At 48.7% G+C, this 16,029-nt stretch overlaps 1 long non-coding RNA gene across 3 annotated transcripts in view; it reads left to right on the top strand.

Moving 5' to 3' along the window:
- The first annotated feature begins 2,604 nt into the window (after nucleotides 1-2,604).
- The window catches only part of LOC137206117 (uncharacterized), a 47,572-nt gene continuing 34,147 nt past the window's right edge, over nucleotides 2,605-16,029 (top strand). For 2 of the 3 annotated variants that reach the window (XR_010934446.1, XR_010934442.1), the window contains exon 1: nucleotides 2,605-2,879. This is a non-coding gene — a long non-coding RNA (uncharacterized lncRNA). Of the gene's footprint in view, nucleotides 2,880-12,985; nucleotides 13,117-16,029 lie in introns of those variants that run through there. The other variant, XR_010934445.1, reaches the window with a different exon arrangement.

Genomic DNA, 16,029 nt, shown 5'->3' on the forward strand with positions numbered 1-16,029 from the left:
TGTCCTAGGCCGCAAACAAGCACCGCCGCTGCTGCTGTCCTCGGAACTAGAAGCGGAAACCGTCAAGCAAATGGACGAGGACGTGGCAGCGTAGTGAGCAGAGTGCTGAGATGCGAGCATCAAGGTCCTCAGTAATGGCAGCGCACACAGGGCAGCAGACGGGGGAGGAGGGGGGAGTCAGGGGATAGGGAAGGAGCTGGGCAGGGAGTGATGCCTTCCTCAGCTGTGTGTGTGTGTGTGTGTGTGTGTGCGCGTGCGTGCGTGTGCACGTGCGGACACACACGTGCGCACACACTGGCTCTTGTGATGTCCTAGTCTGCGCTGTGTTCCCTGGAACCCGAGCCGTGCAGAGGGGAGCTCCGTGTGATTCCCAGGATTCCCAGGCCGCCCAGCTGCCCTTGGCTGGGGCTGGGCTTCTTGGAGGCCAGCTGGAGGTGCTGCAGGCAGCAGGTGGCCAGTGGGGGAGTGACCAGGACTGGTGCCATAGGGCTCCCCACCCTGTGGTCCCCTGGTTGACAAGCTCCTCTGCCTAGGAGTTCTCCCGACACATCTCTGAGTCACCGGGGGTGGGAAGGAAGGTGGAGGCATGATCTGCAAAACCCAGAAACCGGCAGCAAGTGGGCAGGTGTGGTCCCAAGCCACCAGCCTGTGCAGGGCTTGCGGGTAGCGTGACCATCTCTACTGTCGCACCCTGACTCGGGGACTTCCCCAGAGGCACGTCCTTGATGGCCTGGGCCCTCAGGACAGGGCTTTCTCCTAGACAAGGGTCCCACTAGTCACTGGGGAAGGGGTTCGCGCAGTGACAGGGCCTGGAGGTCACGTTCGGCGCCACGCCGTCAGCAGTTGCCTGGAGAGATGCAAAGCCCAGGTTGCCCAAGAGTCTTGGGCCACAGAAAAGTCCGGGCCCCTCAGTTTATAAATCGCTCTCTCTGGCCAGGCCAAGGGCAGACCTGCTTGCCTGTTGGCTTGTACACCCTTGTGCTAATCAGGGGGCGATGACAGACTCTTACGCTCTCCCAGCCAGGATCATAGGATCGGGTCTGGATCCTTGATATTGGTTTCCTCCAAAAGCCAATTCCCCATCCCAGGGCCGAATCCCCGCCCCCTGCTTCCCCATTTGGTCCAGGCTCTTCGGCCAAGGGCAGGAGAAGAGCTGCCGGGCTCAGGGGCTGCTTCTTCACCAGCCGCCAGGGAGGCTCCAGGCTGGTGACGTGGGGGGGCCCTCGCTCATCTGCCGCTTGCGTCTCCAGCCCCGCAAAGCCCCCATCCCTGCGTCAGACCAGGCTGGATGGGACCCTGCCCCCAACCCCCCACCCGGGCGCTGGCCGGGGCCCAGAGCTGCACGTCAGGGAGAGGCCCGAGGCGGAGGGGGGCAGGGGACCGGGCAGCCTGGACGGCCGCCAGCAGACAGCTTTGTCTGTATGCTTCTCCTTCCCCAGACGCCAGCTGAGGGGGAGGGGAGGGGAGACAGGCAAGAGCGGGGCGGGCTGGGCACAGCTGCGGGGTGGGCCCGCTCGGAGCTCCTGCGTCCGCCCTCCAGAGCCCGGGGCCAGGGGAGCAGATGTCTCGCCGGAGAGGCCCCCCATCAAAGCCCCCCTGCCGGCCTCCCCGCTCCCCGCAGCCCAGCGGGGCAGGCGCCGGCCTGAGGGCCGGCCTGCCAGCTGTTGGCTCCCTCGGGCGCGGGCCTGGCCCTGCCTCGTGGGTGCCAGGCGGCAGGTGCTGGGCAGGGGCCGCGGGGTGGAGGCATCAGGGATGAGGGGCTGCTTGCGGGGCAGCAGGTGGTGGGGACGAAGGGCAGCTGCTTTCTTCAGGATTCAGGCCCGGAGGGGGTCCGGAAGGCCCCCCGCCAGCAGCAGCTCCGACGTGCGCTAAATACCAGGTGGACGAGGGCATTAAGTCTTGGCCTAAACCTAGGAAGCCACTTCATTCCCTTTTCACTTGGAGAAACGCCCTCCAACCGCGGTCTCCCCCGCAGGCCTCAGACTTTCCCAGGACAATGCGACACAGAGGAGGCAGCGCGTGGGTGCCGGGGGGGCATTTCTCAGGCTGGTCGGGCACAGCCGGCTCTGAATCGGCCCCTGAAGCCTGCCGGGAGCCGCAGGAGAGGCTGAGCAAGTGGCCAGGCCTCTGCTGGGACCGCCCTGGCCGGACCTGCCTCAGGAGCCCTTCAGACACCTTCCCGATGGTGGGCACCGCAGCAGCTGCGGGCCGCGAGGTCGCCATGGCGACAGGCGACAGCCTGCATCCCCCCACCCCGCAGGCCGGCTCCCAGCCTCCAGCCCACCGGCTGCCTCGGGGCCTCTTTGCAGGACAGCGTTCCCTCTGGCAGCATCAGTGCAAAAGCAGGTTCTAAGTTGAGTCACAGGGGCACAAAGGTGTCTCTGAAGGACTCTAAGCCTTTACAGATGTAAGCTATTGTCCCCGTGCTAAATAAAATCAAACTCATTGCTCAGGAGGTAATAAACATTATGATGTTACAAGGAAGCTCGCCTGGTCCGAGCAGCTGCTCTTCCTCCTGAGGGTCCCCAGGCCTGGTGACTCATGCGTTTGTTTTCTGGTGTCCTGCTGAAGATCGTTCACTTTCATTTTGTCTTCCGAGGTGAACAATGACCGATAAGCTCCCTTCTCAGAAATCTTCAGCTGTTTTAAGGCCAATGAAATCTCCTCTTCCTTAAGCTGAGCCATCCCAATTATTCTGGCTCGGGCTTTTAATGACTGAACATCTTTTTATTCTTTCAGGAGGATATTGACGTATCTGCTCAGTAAATTAACATCAGCTGACTTTTTGGGCGCTTCCAAGTCCTCCTGCCGATAGGAAAAAGGGAGAGGACGAGAGGATTAGAGGAAAGGGTAGGGGAGCCATCTCAACATTTATCAAGGTAAGAGGACCGGCACACATTTTTAAAAAAACGCATTACTTTTAACCGTTTTTTGAGGGTCTATTGCTCATATCTTTAATCATCTCTATTGCTCTTCCCTGAATCCCTTCTGGTTCTCAACGTCCTTTTCAAAGGATGTTCAGCAAAATTCCCCATTATTCTGGTCAGGGCTCAAGGAGCTACATCAAATCATGGAAGAATTACTTTCAAACCTCTGTAAGTCATACAAGCGTCCTTTATTATAGCCCAGGTATCAGGCTAGCTTGCTTTCTTTGCGTCTAGTAACACTCACTTGTTACTTCACGTGCAGCTGGTGGTCCACGGGGCCCCCTGGATTTTTGGTTTTGTTTTCTCTCTTCTATACCTGTGCCTAACTAGCAAGGATTTTTGTGTTTGTATGATCTCTCTGCCATTTTATTTAAAATAGTTTCACTGAAGCAGAATAAACACATGCAGAAGTGCTCATATAAGTGTACAACTTAAAAAGTTTTCACAGACAGGAAGAGCCCAGGTAACCAACATTCAGATTAAGCGACATTACGTTGTCAACAGCCCAGAAGCCCTTCCTGTGGTCTTTTACCACCTTTACCCCCAGTCCGCCTGTGTTAACCAGTCTGCTGATTGATAATGCCATAGATTGATTTAGCCTGTTTTCATTCTTTATAAAATGCCGTCAGTGTGTGCGCAGTTCTGTGTCTGGTCCACTCATGGTGCCCTCCGTTTCCGCTCTTTTATTAAACTCACCCTTTTCATTTGTAGGCCTAGGAGGATCTAGGGACTTGAGGACCAAAGCATTTTAGCCTCAGACCTGTCAGTGTTGGCTGCAGCTAACTAAATTAGTCCCTGTGACACACCAGAGTTCTAAGTTAGTCCCTGTGACAGGCCAGAATTCTAAGTTAAAATTTTACTTTAACCATTTATTGGTTATTTTATCCCTCTTTTTCCTCAAATCAACCATCTCCTCCCAGGTCATACTTTTATGTCAGGGTACTCTCAGAAGACATTGTGTGTGTGTGTGTGTGTGTGTGTGTGTGTGTGTGTGTGTGTGTGTATGTGTTACCATATAAAAAACACAGAAGGGGGTTTTAGCCCTATGGGGAATTATTTCTGCTACTATGAAGGAAATGAGTATAGAGAGCTGAGGCTACGTTTAGGGAGACCCTTAGTTCAGTGGTTCCATTCAGCGTTTAGTCCCTAGTTATGGTTTCTCTAATACACTGTAGGCATGGCAGAGGTCGAGGCAGGGAAATGAGGGTCCTCAGTACCTTAGGGCAAAGCTTCCCAACCTTTCCCACAACACGGCACCACAGAAAATACTACTACTTACATTGCAAACTGGGCACATAGAGGAGATGTTTTTGTAGTGGTGGGTCACAAAATGCAATACAGTGTTTTACACCATTCAGATATTTACAACAGTTACATGTACGTGTATATTTATATTTAAATATATTTAGTGAACATATGTAACATACGTATTACAAAACATATATGTATTACAAAACGTAATACAATGTTTACACTGAATGTTTTACATTCAGATATTTACAACAGTTACATTTATGTGTATATTTATATTTAAATATATTTAGTGAATATATGTAACATACGTATTACAAAACATATATGTATTACAAAACGTAATACAATGTTTACACTGAATGTTTTACATTCAGATATTTACAACAGTTACATTTATGTGTATATTTATATTTAAATATATTTAGTGAACATATGTAACATACGTATTACAAAACATATATGTATTACAAAACGTAATACAATGTTTACACTGAATGTTTTACATTCAGATATTTACAACAGTTACATTTATGTGTATATTTATATTTAAATATATTTAGTGAATATATGTAACATACGTATTACAAAACATATATGTATTACAAAACGTAATACAATGTTTACACTGAATGTTTTACATTCAGATATTTACAACAGTTACATTTATGTGTATATTTATATTTAAATATATTTAGTGAACATATGTAACATACGTATTACAAAACATATATGTATTACAAAACGTAATACAATGTTTACACTGAATGTTTTACATTCAGATATTTACAACAGTTACATTTATGTGTATATTTATATTTAAATATATTTAGTGAATATATGTAACATACGTATTACAAAACATATATGTATTACAAAACGTAATACAATGTTTACACTGAATGTTTTACATTCAGATATTTACAACAGTTACATTTATGTGTATATTTATATTTAAATATATTTAGTGAACATATGTAACATACGTATTACAAAACATATATGTATTACAAAACGTAATACAATGTTTACACTGAATGTTTTACATTCAGATATTTACAACAGTTACATTTACGTGTATATTTATATTTAAATATATTTAGTAAATGTATGTAACATATGTATTTCTATTATTATATGGATTTATCTTTAAGGAATCGAATAACGCCTCCTTTTTCATGCCACATATAATGTTGACTTTTGTGTAGGTGATGATGTGAGTAGAATTTCAAATCCAAGCTAATTTATTTCCCATTAACCATTTTATTTTTTAAATTTAAATTTTAAAATTAATTATTAATTATTTTTGGCTGCGTTGGGTCTTCATTGCCGTATGTGGGCTTTTTATTGCGGTGGCTTCTCTTGTTGCGGAGCACAGGCTCTTGGCGCACAGGCTTCAGTAGTTGTGGCACACGAGCTCAGTAGTTGTGGTGCACGGGCTTAGTTGCTCCACGGCATGTGGGATCTTCCCGGACCAGGGTTCGAACCTGTGTCCCCTGCATTGGCAGGTGGTTTCTTAACCACTGTGCCACCAGGAAGTCCTGATACTATTCTAGAATAAAGCAGTTCTAATTTGCAGAGTGAACATGCCTTATTAGAGCGATGCTTCATCAGTTAGCTTAGACATGACTCAAAGGCACGTCACCCAGAATTGCAACAGAACTGTCCAATGTAAGTGAAGCTGGAGGTTGAGCTGAGCCTGCCCGGAGCCCCTGCCCACCCCCACGGTCCTTCTCCAGGCACATGGAACACAGGGTCCTCCAGCAGCTCATGGGCCCCTTGTCCATGAGCAGCAGCTGCAGACTTCGTGGCCTGCTGCCCAAGTCCAGGGCCAGGTGGTGGAGCCACGGGTGCGGGGCGTTGCTCTTGTGTGTGTGCCTGCACGACCATGCAGCATGCCATTGGACCCCGCTCCCCCTGGCCGCCTGCCCAGGAGCCTCTGGTGAGGTTGCTCCAGCTGCCCTGGAGGTTGGGGTCCTCTCCCGGGTCATTCCCGGAGCTCATTTGCAGCACACTCCAGTTGGCTCACCATTTGGGACCTTCTTCCTAAGATGTTTCAGTGTTCCAGAACCCTTGACCCAGTCTGTTTGGGTTCCTGTAACATCTACTCCATAGATGGAGTAAATTTACTTCTCAGAGTTCTGGAGGCTGGAAGTCTGAGATCAAGGTGCCAGCACGGTCGGGTTCTGGTGAGGGCCTCTTCCAGGTTGCTGACTGCAACTTTTCGTCGTAACCTCATACGGCGGAAAGAGAGGATCGCGCTCCTAGGAGTTTTTTGGTAAGGTCACTAATCCCACTCATGAGGGTACCACCCTCACGACCTAATCACTTCCTAAAGGCCCCATCTCCAAATATCATCACGTTGGGAGTTAGGATTTCAACATATGAATTTCGGGGAGACACATTCAGTCTGTGGCACCCCTCCAGCAAGCAAGCTAGTGTCTGAACCAGCTGAGACCAGTAGAGCCCTGTTGGGCAACTTCTTGATCATCTATTCAAAAGCTGGTGAAAAGGTGTCTCAACATGCGTTGGGCTGAAGACCTTTACACAGGATGCAGACAGGTGAACCATGGATTTACTTCATTGGAATAAACGCTCTGCTGCACTTTCTTTGCACTTAAAGAACGTTTTTTTCCTTGTCTCAGGCAACATGAGGTCTATGGTAATGAATAAGGCATTCTGTAGGGAATGATGGTGCTGGCAGTGTCTTATGATCGGGGAAGCGAACACTTATATAGACTATGCATCTATTCATACAAGGGCAAATCACTGCCCCCACGGTGATGGAAAGGATTCAGTGTCATCAACCTGTCACCAGGTGATTGGCTATTCAGCTCAGGGAATAATACCATTTTGGGAGTCTATTCATATATTCTTCCGATCAATCTTCCGATCTCATTCTTTCTAAGTCCTTGACTAGTTGGCCAACCCATTAGTCTCTGCTCATGAAGCAGTAGATCCATACTTCAGTCGTTTCCCCTGTAATGGGTCAGAGCAGCAAACCCAAGTATGGTGTATGTTATCCCCCAAACCCACAGGTCTATCAAATACTGTATCTCTTTCTTTGTATTAGGAAGTGCATTTTCTCACTCATTCCTGACATCTTTCAGACCCCTGGGTGCCTAGAAACTTTGCAATATGGAATGCCTCTAAACTTTCATGGGGTTTGCCTCCTGTTGCCTGAAATGCATGTATCTTACTAAGACACCTAAAATATTTGCTACTTCCTGGTCACCAGGTCCAATTTGTACAGTGTCATGAATTAAATACAGTAATGTTCTCTGAGAATCAAGATGACCAAGTTCTCATGGACTATAGTACAACAGAGAACAAGATAGTCGATACAGCCCTGATATAAAGCCTCAGGTGAAAGTGTACTGTTGTCCCTGCCATGTGAAGGCCATCAGCTTAGCTGCTTGGAATTGAAGAAAAGCTACCTCTAGGACTGTAGCTTCATAGCAGGTGCCGGGGGTGTTTTTGATTTGTCCTAGTAAAGATATCCATCTGGAACTGCTGTTGGACTTGGCATCAGCACGTGACCAAATTCTCTATCATCTATACTCATTCTCTATGATCTATCTGGTTTCTGCCCCAGTCAAACATGAGTTAAATATTAATGTGGTCAGAATCACCACTCCTGGATCTTTTAAGTATTTGATGGTTACACTAATCTGTGCCATTCTCCCAGGGTTATGATATTTCTTTGGGTTCATTATCTTGGTAGTGGGGGGAGGGGGAAGTTCCACTTGAAAGGAGACAGTTTCCCACTTGGTCCTTCCTGCCATGATGGGCTGCGTTCCGTGGGTCAGGGAGCCACTGTGAGATTCTGTGAGTTACTAATGTATCTATTACTATTATGTATTCTGGGAAGATAACAACAGGATAGAGCTTCAGTCCTACTGAACCCACTGTAAGACAGACCTGATTTCCATGAGCTCATACTCTCACTGTGGGACCACTATGGAAATTTGAGTCTCCTGTGGTTAGCATGAGTTTAGAAACGGTATCTACTAGTCCCTGGAAGGTCTGGATATTTCCCTTTTCCTGTTCTGTTCAACGGAGCCAGGTGTCTTTGGGGGAGGATTGGGGGAAGATTCATAGACCTATGGCTGCATTGCAGGCATGTGCTCAAAGAGACCCCTACCCCCACGCCCCACCCCAGCTCCACCCCCCAAGTCAAGGGATTCTGGGCCTTTGGGTCCGAACACTGGGGAAGTTTTGATTCTCTACTATGATTTTGCCCACCAGGCCCAGAATTTTTCTGCTTATATATGTCAAGCAGCATCTTAATAGTCCGTACATCTACTGCAGGCATAGTGACCCCATGATCAGGTAGCCAGGGCCACAGATTCCTAGAGGCCCAAACAGTCCAACGACCGCTCCAGTCTTACGTTATTGCAATGTGCACATTGTGTCTTTGAGACACCTGACCCCTCCTCTGCAGGGATCCCACTTTTTCCATTAACACCAGAGACCCTAATTCTGTTGCCGTCTTTCCCACTATCATTTCCTGCCTACAGAAAACAGCCAAGAAGAGCTTTTCAAGGAGGCCTGTGAACACTTGACAATGGAATTCTTCTGGCCTCATGAAGGGAGTTATCCTCTAGCCCTCTCAGGGAGTGTGGTTAGGTGTGGCTATGATGTTGTACAGAAGAGACCCCTCCAACATTCTTAACTACCTGAGCCTTCAAATTTCCTCTCCTTCAGAATGTTAGAAAAGTCCTCCTTCACTACCAGCCTCTGTTGAGTCCAGCATAGCTCTGAATGCCCCTCCCTGGGGTTCACGCCAGCACATGAAATCCCGAATCTTCAGCGAGCATGACTGTATCATCAAATTCTCTCCGACCCAGTTTTAAATTTTGTCCATCTCCATCCAATGCCCTTGGAACTCCCTCCAATGAACACGCCATGATTCCTGCTGGTTTCCCTGTGAAACTTTTGGCGTACAGGCTCTCTCCTCCTGTACCAGACTTTGTCCTTCTCCATCTGGGCTATCCTAGGATACAACTCTGATTATGGGCCTGGAGACACTAAGTGTGTGGGATGGGTCCCGAGGCAACTTGGCAGCCACATCTGTCTCTGCTCCAACGTTCCAACCAATGAATCAGGGTCCCACCCTTGCAACCAGTGGAAAACATGAGAAATCTGGTGGGGTTGAAAATCTAATTGACTCTGTATGTCTGTCACCTTGTCCCCTTTATAATCAGTCCCTGGGCATATCTGCCCAGCAGGAGATCAGTAACTCCCTCAAGGCTACCATGGAGGATTTGGGGGTTTCCACCCATGTTCTGAGTTGGGCATTCAGGACCTTCACTTTGTCCCTTCTTTGTGTAGGTGTAGTCTCTGGGGCTGTCAGAAAAGCCATCCACACCACAGACCTGTAATCAGCATTGTCAGCACAGCCAAGCACTCCATCTGCCAGCATCTTGCCTTCCTTTTGCACTCTTCCAATGCACTGCTGGTGACGATTTGAGCAGCTTTGATGCCACCGTATTTTATAGATTACCTGTGTTCTATCTCCCTCTGGTAAGGGGGTTATCCCTGTACATCTCCAGTATGTGAGCAACCCCATCCTAGAACCTCACATGAGAGTTATTTTCCTCTGGGGCCATCTCTGGTACCGACGAGTTCATCAGTCAGGGTCCCAGTGGGAAAGGGAAAGCACAGTGAAGTGGGGTAACTGAAGAGGGTTTTTACAAAGAGAGATTTACAAAGGGTGAGCAGGGTAGCACCCTGGGGCTGGAAAGAGCTGGGATCCCTTGTCTTATCTAGGTCTCAGTGGTTCCCAGAACCTGGAGAGAGAGCTGTAGGTATAGGAAGAGGCCGCAGAAGAGGATCTGTGGTCTTGGGAAGGGGAATGCTGTTACTGGCAATCCTCAGCTCAAAAGGGTGAGAGCCTGGGAGGGGGACTGCGATGTTGTCAGGCCCGGGCTGGGGAGGGGAAGGGGAGGGAGAGGGACCAGCCTTTCGTCTGCGTGCTCTTCCGTGGGTACAGGAAACCTAGGGGACACTCATCAGCAAGTCACCCTGAAAATCCTCAAACTCTGTCTAGACTAGTCACCTCAAAACTGGTAGCGCACACTTCCTGATTTAAAAAAAGAAGTCACCTATTAAAGACACTTGGGGGGAAATTGGGGAAATTCTTATTAGGTAATGTTGAAGACTGAAGTCATTCTTCTTCATTAGAACGTCTTAAGAAGATGTTGAAGATGTTTTGTTAAGTGTGACGATTTCTTGTGGATGGTAGGAAAATGTCCAATTTTTAGGTGCAGTTTAAAAAATGTCATGTTGTCTGTAACATATGTTAAGTTGGTCCAGCCAAAAAGGAAAATATGTGGATGTAACATAGATGCTGCAACGCTAGCAGCTCTTTATTCTGGGTGGTGACTCTGTGGGTGGTCATTGATGTAGTCTTTTTCTGTATGTTTGAAATTTTTCAAAATAAAAAGTCAACAACATGGTAGGATTCTGTGGCCTCCCGTATCCTCAGAGAAGTGGTAGCAGATGGAAGCATTCGACAGCTCACAGCTGTTTGGCAACACGGGCGGCAGCATCGCTCACCGTGAGGTCACTGTATCAGCCTGTATACGAATAACAAGGGAGCTGGATGAAATGCAGATTCCTGGGCACCGCCTGCCTGAATCAGGTTGTCCTGTGGGTGGGGCAGAGGCATCTGCATACGGAACAGATTCCCTAGAAGAGAAGCATAAGTGTGGTCAGTTACCAGTCCAACTAAGGGTCGAGGGCGAAACATTTGGATTCTGTTTCCCACTAAATGGCTGTGTGACCTTGGGCAACTTGCTTAACTTCCCTGGGCCTCAGTGCAAAGTGGTGACCTTACATAAAAGCTACCTAACCAGAGCTACCTCGCTGGTTAGTTTAATTCCATATTGAATTTTTCTTAATGCTCTCTAAGGTGCTTTCCAGGTAAAGGTGATAAGCTAGGCGGTCAGAAAGAGTAAGTGTTGTTTATCACATACTCATTATGCGTATTTGTAAGCATGGTACGTACAACACTGGGTCTGATGCTCAGAACAGTGGGAGAGACAATGGTGACCCTCTCTTTCCGGATGAGGAAATGTGCTTGTCTAGGTTTGTGTCAGTTTCCTGCCGCTGCTGTAACAGATTACCACAAACGGAGTGGCTTAAAACTACACAAATTTGGGACTTCCCTGGTGGTCCAGTGGTTAAGGTTCCACGTGCCCAGTGTAGGGGGCGCAGGTTCGATCCCCAGATGGTTGGGAAACTAAGATCCCGCATGCTGCACAGCGTGGCCAAAGAAAAAACGACACAAATCTGCTCTCTTACAGTTCCGGAGGTCAGATGTCCTAAAATCAAATTCAGCAGTGCTGTGTTCCTTGTGGAGGCCCTGAGGGAGAATCTGTTTCCTTCCCTTTTCCAGCTTCTAGAGACAGCCGGCATGGCTGGCGAGGGCCCCTTCCTGTATCTTCAGCCTGGCAGCGCAGCATCTTCACATCTGCCTCTTGCTCTCTCTCTGACCTTTGCTTCTATTGTCACATCGCCTCCTCTGACTGTGACCCAGCTTCCCCCTTAAAGAACCCTGCGATTACACTGCCCCTGCCCCCCGAATAATCCAGGATCGTCTCGCCACCTCAAAACTCTTAATCACACCTGCAAAGTCCCTTTTGCTGTGTAAGTTGCATCATATGCTAGGCTTACACTTTAAAATCAAAATGTAAAGCAAACATCGAGGACAGGTAAAACTAATCTTGAAAAAAATCCTTAGATCAAACTTAATTCATTAAGGCCACGGGAAGCTCAAAGCTGAGAATTAACCATTAGTAGGTCTCTTTGTTTTTCAGCTGTGGCTTCTTTCCCCAGGGGAAAGTGGGGAAAATATGGTTGACTAAGAAAGGTTAATGGAACAAATAGACATTTCCCTCCCTCTTTTCCTTCCTGTTTCGCTTCCGCTGCATCCCCTCCCCCCCCCTTCCTTTCTCAGGTGCAGTTAAATGCACATCCGCTCCATATTAGATCCTTCCCCTAGATGGACGCTCTGAGGGGTAATTCCGAGACTGTCCGCTGGGGGCATCAGCGGGGCATCAGTAATGGCATCTCTTCCCATTACTGTGATGAGCATGGTGTAGGTGCAGCCTGAGCGCGCCTCCCCCTGGTCCCTAGATCCCTGCCCTGGGGCTCTTCTGAAGCCTCGGCATGGGCGGCTGCTGCAAGCTGCTGTCACCCCCAGGTGTGCGATCTGGAAGCGTCGTTGTCCGGGAGGCCACTTGGATCTGTGGCGACGAGAGCCACTGGGTCACGGCTTCCCCTTCATGCCCAGGTGGACACTTGCAGAACTGGGTACCGGCATCCACCTCAGGGGACTTGATGACACATCCTCGGCCTGGCTTCCCTCCTTCCCTGTTTCCCATCCCGTGTCCTGCGCTGCTGCTTCCTGGGATCACCCCCAAGTCAGCCGTCTCGGGCTCTGCTTTGGGTGAGACAGGCGGGGACCTGGGACGCGGGACCGTTTGCTGCAGTGCTTACAGCTGGACAGACGTGTCCTCCAGCAACAAAACGCAAAGAAACTGTACGGGACGAGAAATAACTGCACACAGGCGCAGTCAGGGTAATTACGAACAGTAAGATTCAAAAAGGCCACAGGTCGACTGCCACTTCTGAGGGGCTGGGTGCACAAGCAGGGGTGTACTGCGCACAATCCTCACCAGGGCACCACCGAGGGGGTGGGCCGACCAGCTAGGCCACGCCTCCGGCCCCACCCACCGATCTGCCTCCACCCTCACCTTCTTTAAAGGAACCAGCCCGCCCTCCTACCGGCGAGCAAGGGCACGCATTACTTGCTTTCACTCCCTCCTGCTGCAGCAGGAAAGTCATGCCCGAATTCCTCATCTGGCCTCTTATCAACTGCTGTTGACTAAGGAGTCCAAGGACCCGCGTCGGTAACACGGGGACACTGAAGGTAAGCCTCCAGGTGCGCCCCGCTAGCAAGGTGCCAGGGGCTCTTATCCTCCGTCTTAGTACCGCGAGGATCACCCTCTTCTAATCTTCACGCACCGTTACGCAGAGCAAGGGAAGCTCAGTGTTGTCCGAGCTTACGTGTCTTTGACTACCAGTGAGGCTGAGCATTCTCTTTCCGTGGAAAGATTTTCTTCCATGTTATGTAATTCCTTCTTTTATGCTTTAATTATTGAAAGTATACTTAGAATTCTGGGGTTCTGATCTCACTGTGGATTGAGAATTATTTTTTCATACATGTTGTAATTTGGGTCACGTACCCTGTTATCTGGCTACTTGGGGGCCCCTCAGAGCAGTTCTTTTTTTTTTTTTTTTAACGTTTTTTGTTTTTAAACATCTTTATTGGAGTATAATTGCTTTACAATGGTGTGTTCGTTTCTGCTTTACTCAGAGCAGTTTTGCATCTGTTTCTATCAGACAACAAAGGGGGATTACCATTCTAGGGCCACACTGTTTGGAGGTCTAATTGACACACAACATTATATCCGTCTCAGGTGTGTGACATAATGGTTCGATATTTGTATACATGTGGGCTGATGGCCACAGTGAATCTAGTTCTTGACTCCTAACCCTACCTCTGACAACCACCGATCTCGTGTCTGTAACTATGAGTGTTTTTTTTCATTTGGTTTTTAGATTCCACATATGAGTGAGATCATCTGGTATTCATCCTTTTCTGTTTGATTTATTTCACTTAACATGATGCCCTCAAGCTCCATCCATGATGGTGCAAATGGCAAGATTTTCTTCTTTTTTATGGCTGGATAATATTCCACATTTTCTTTAGCCGCTTATCTGTTGATGGACACTTAGGTTGCTTCCATGTCTTGGCTATTGTAAATGATGCTGCTGTGAACATTGGGGGGTTATATATCTTTTCAAGTTAGAGTTTCTTTCAGATAACTAGCCAGAAGGGGAATTGCTGGGTCACATGGTATTTTTAATTTTTGGAGGAACCTCCATACTGTTTTCTACAGTGGCTGCACTATTTCCATGCCCACCATCAGTGTAAAAGGGTTCCCTTTTTGCCACATCCTGGCCAGCATGTTGCATTTCCATTTGCACTTGTCTCAAGAGTTTTAAGTTCTTCTTTTGATTTCTTCTTTGACCTGTTGGGCGTTCAGTAGCATGTTGTTTAATCTCCATGTATTTGTCAATTTTCCAGTTATCTTCTTGCAATTGATTTCTAGTTTCATACCATTGAGGTTGGAACAGATTCTTGATACAATTTCAGTCTTCTTAAATTTATTAAGACTTGCTTTGTGGCCTAACATATGATCTCTCCTGAGAACATTCCATGTGCCCTTGAGAAGAGTACATGTTCTGCTGCTTTTGAATGGGAAGTTCTGTAAATGTCTGCGAAGTCCCTCTAGTCTGGTGTGTACTTTAAGTCCATGTTTCCTTATTGATTTTCTGTCTAGATGATCTGTCCATCGCTGGAAGCAGGGTATTGAAGTCCCCTGCTATTATTGTGTTTCTGTCTGTTTCTCCCTTTAGGTCTGTTATCAACCCCTTTAGAATGTAAGCTCCATGTAGGGAGGGATATTCTCTCTTGTGGTCATTGCTGGGGCCATAGCACCCAGCTTGGTATGTAGTCTGCACTCGATAAATATATGCTGAGAGAGAGAGAGAGGGAGGGAGGGAGGGAGGGAGGAGGGAGGGAGGGAGGGAGAGAGGAAGGAGGGAAGGGAGGGAGGAGGGAGGGAGGGAGGGAGGGAGGAGGGAAGGGAGGGAGGGAGGGAGGAGGGAAGGGAGGGAGGGAGGAGGGAAGGGAGGGAGGGAGGAGGGAAGGGAGGGAGGGAGGGAGGGAGGAGGGAAGGGAGGGAGGGAGGGAGGAAGGAAGGAAGGGAGGGAGGGAGGGAGGGAGGAGGGAAGGGAAGGAGGGAGGGAGGAGGGAAGGGAGGGAGGGAGGAGGGAAGGGAGGGAGGGAGGGAGGGAGGGAGGAGGGAAGGGAGGGAGGAAGGAAGGGAGGGAGGGAGGGAGAGAGGAAGGAGGGAAGGAAGGGAGGGAGGGAGGGAGGAAGGCAGGCAGGCAGGCAGAAATGGGAGTTCCCTGACGGGGGTTCAGCATCCTCAGCTGTTACCCTGGCTCCCCAGCTTCCTCTCTGTCTCCAGCCTCCCTGCCTCCATCAGCCGCCCATTCTCCTCCCACACCACCTTCAGGTATTCTGTGTTCTCTGCACTTTTGCTGAGTCCACCAAACGCACCTCTGGGAAGCTTCAGGACCAATCACTGTCCTGTTAATATCATGCTTGGGGCTGAAACACATAAAACCCAAAGTTTGCTGTGACTTAACACAGTAACAGTTTATTTTTCACTCACATTGTCATCCAGTGTGGCCATGTTTGTAGGTGACTGTAGTGAGTTGAACCACAGCCTCCAGAAAGGTGTGTTGAAGTTCTAACCCCTGGTACCTGTAGATGTGAACTTGTTGGGAAAAAGGGTCTTTGCAGATGTCATTAAGTAAGGCTCTCGAGATGAGAGCACCCTGCATTAACTGGATGGACCCCCAGTCCAATGACAAGTCCTTATAAGAAGCATGACAGGAGGGCTTCCCTGGTGGCGCAGTGCTTAAGAATCTGCCTGCCAATGCAGGGGATACGGGTTCGATCCCTGCTCTGGGAAGATCCCACATGCCGTGGAGCAGCTAAGCCCGCGTGCCACAACTACTGAAGCCCGCGAACCTAGAGCCCACGCTCTGAAACAAGAGAAGCCACCGCAGTGAGAAGCCCGCACACCGCAACAAAGAGTAGCCCCCGCTCGCCGCAGCTAGAGAAAGCCTGCACACAGCAACAAAGACCCAAAGCAGCCAAAAATAATAAGTAAAGTTTAAAAAAATTAAAAAAAAAAAAAGAAAC

Source organism: Pseudorca crassidens, chromosome 1 (genome assembly GCF_039906515.1).
Source record: "Pseudorca crassidens isolate mPseCra1 chromosome 1, mPseCra1.hap1, whole genome shotgun sequence".
NCBI classification, from domain to species: Eukaryota; Metazoa; Chordata; class Mammalia; order Artiodactyla; family Delphinidae; genus Pseudorca; species Pseudorca crassidens.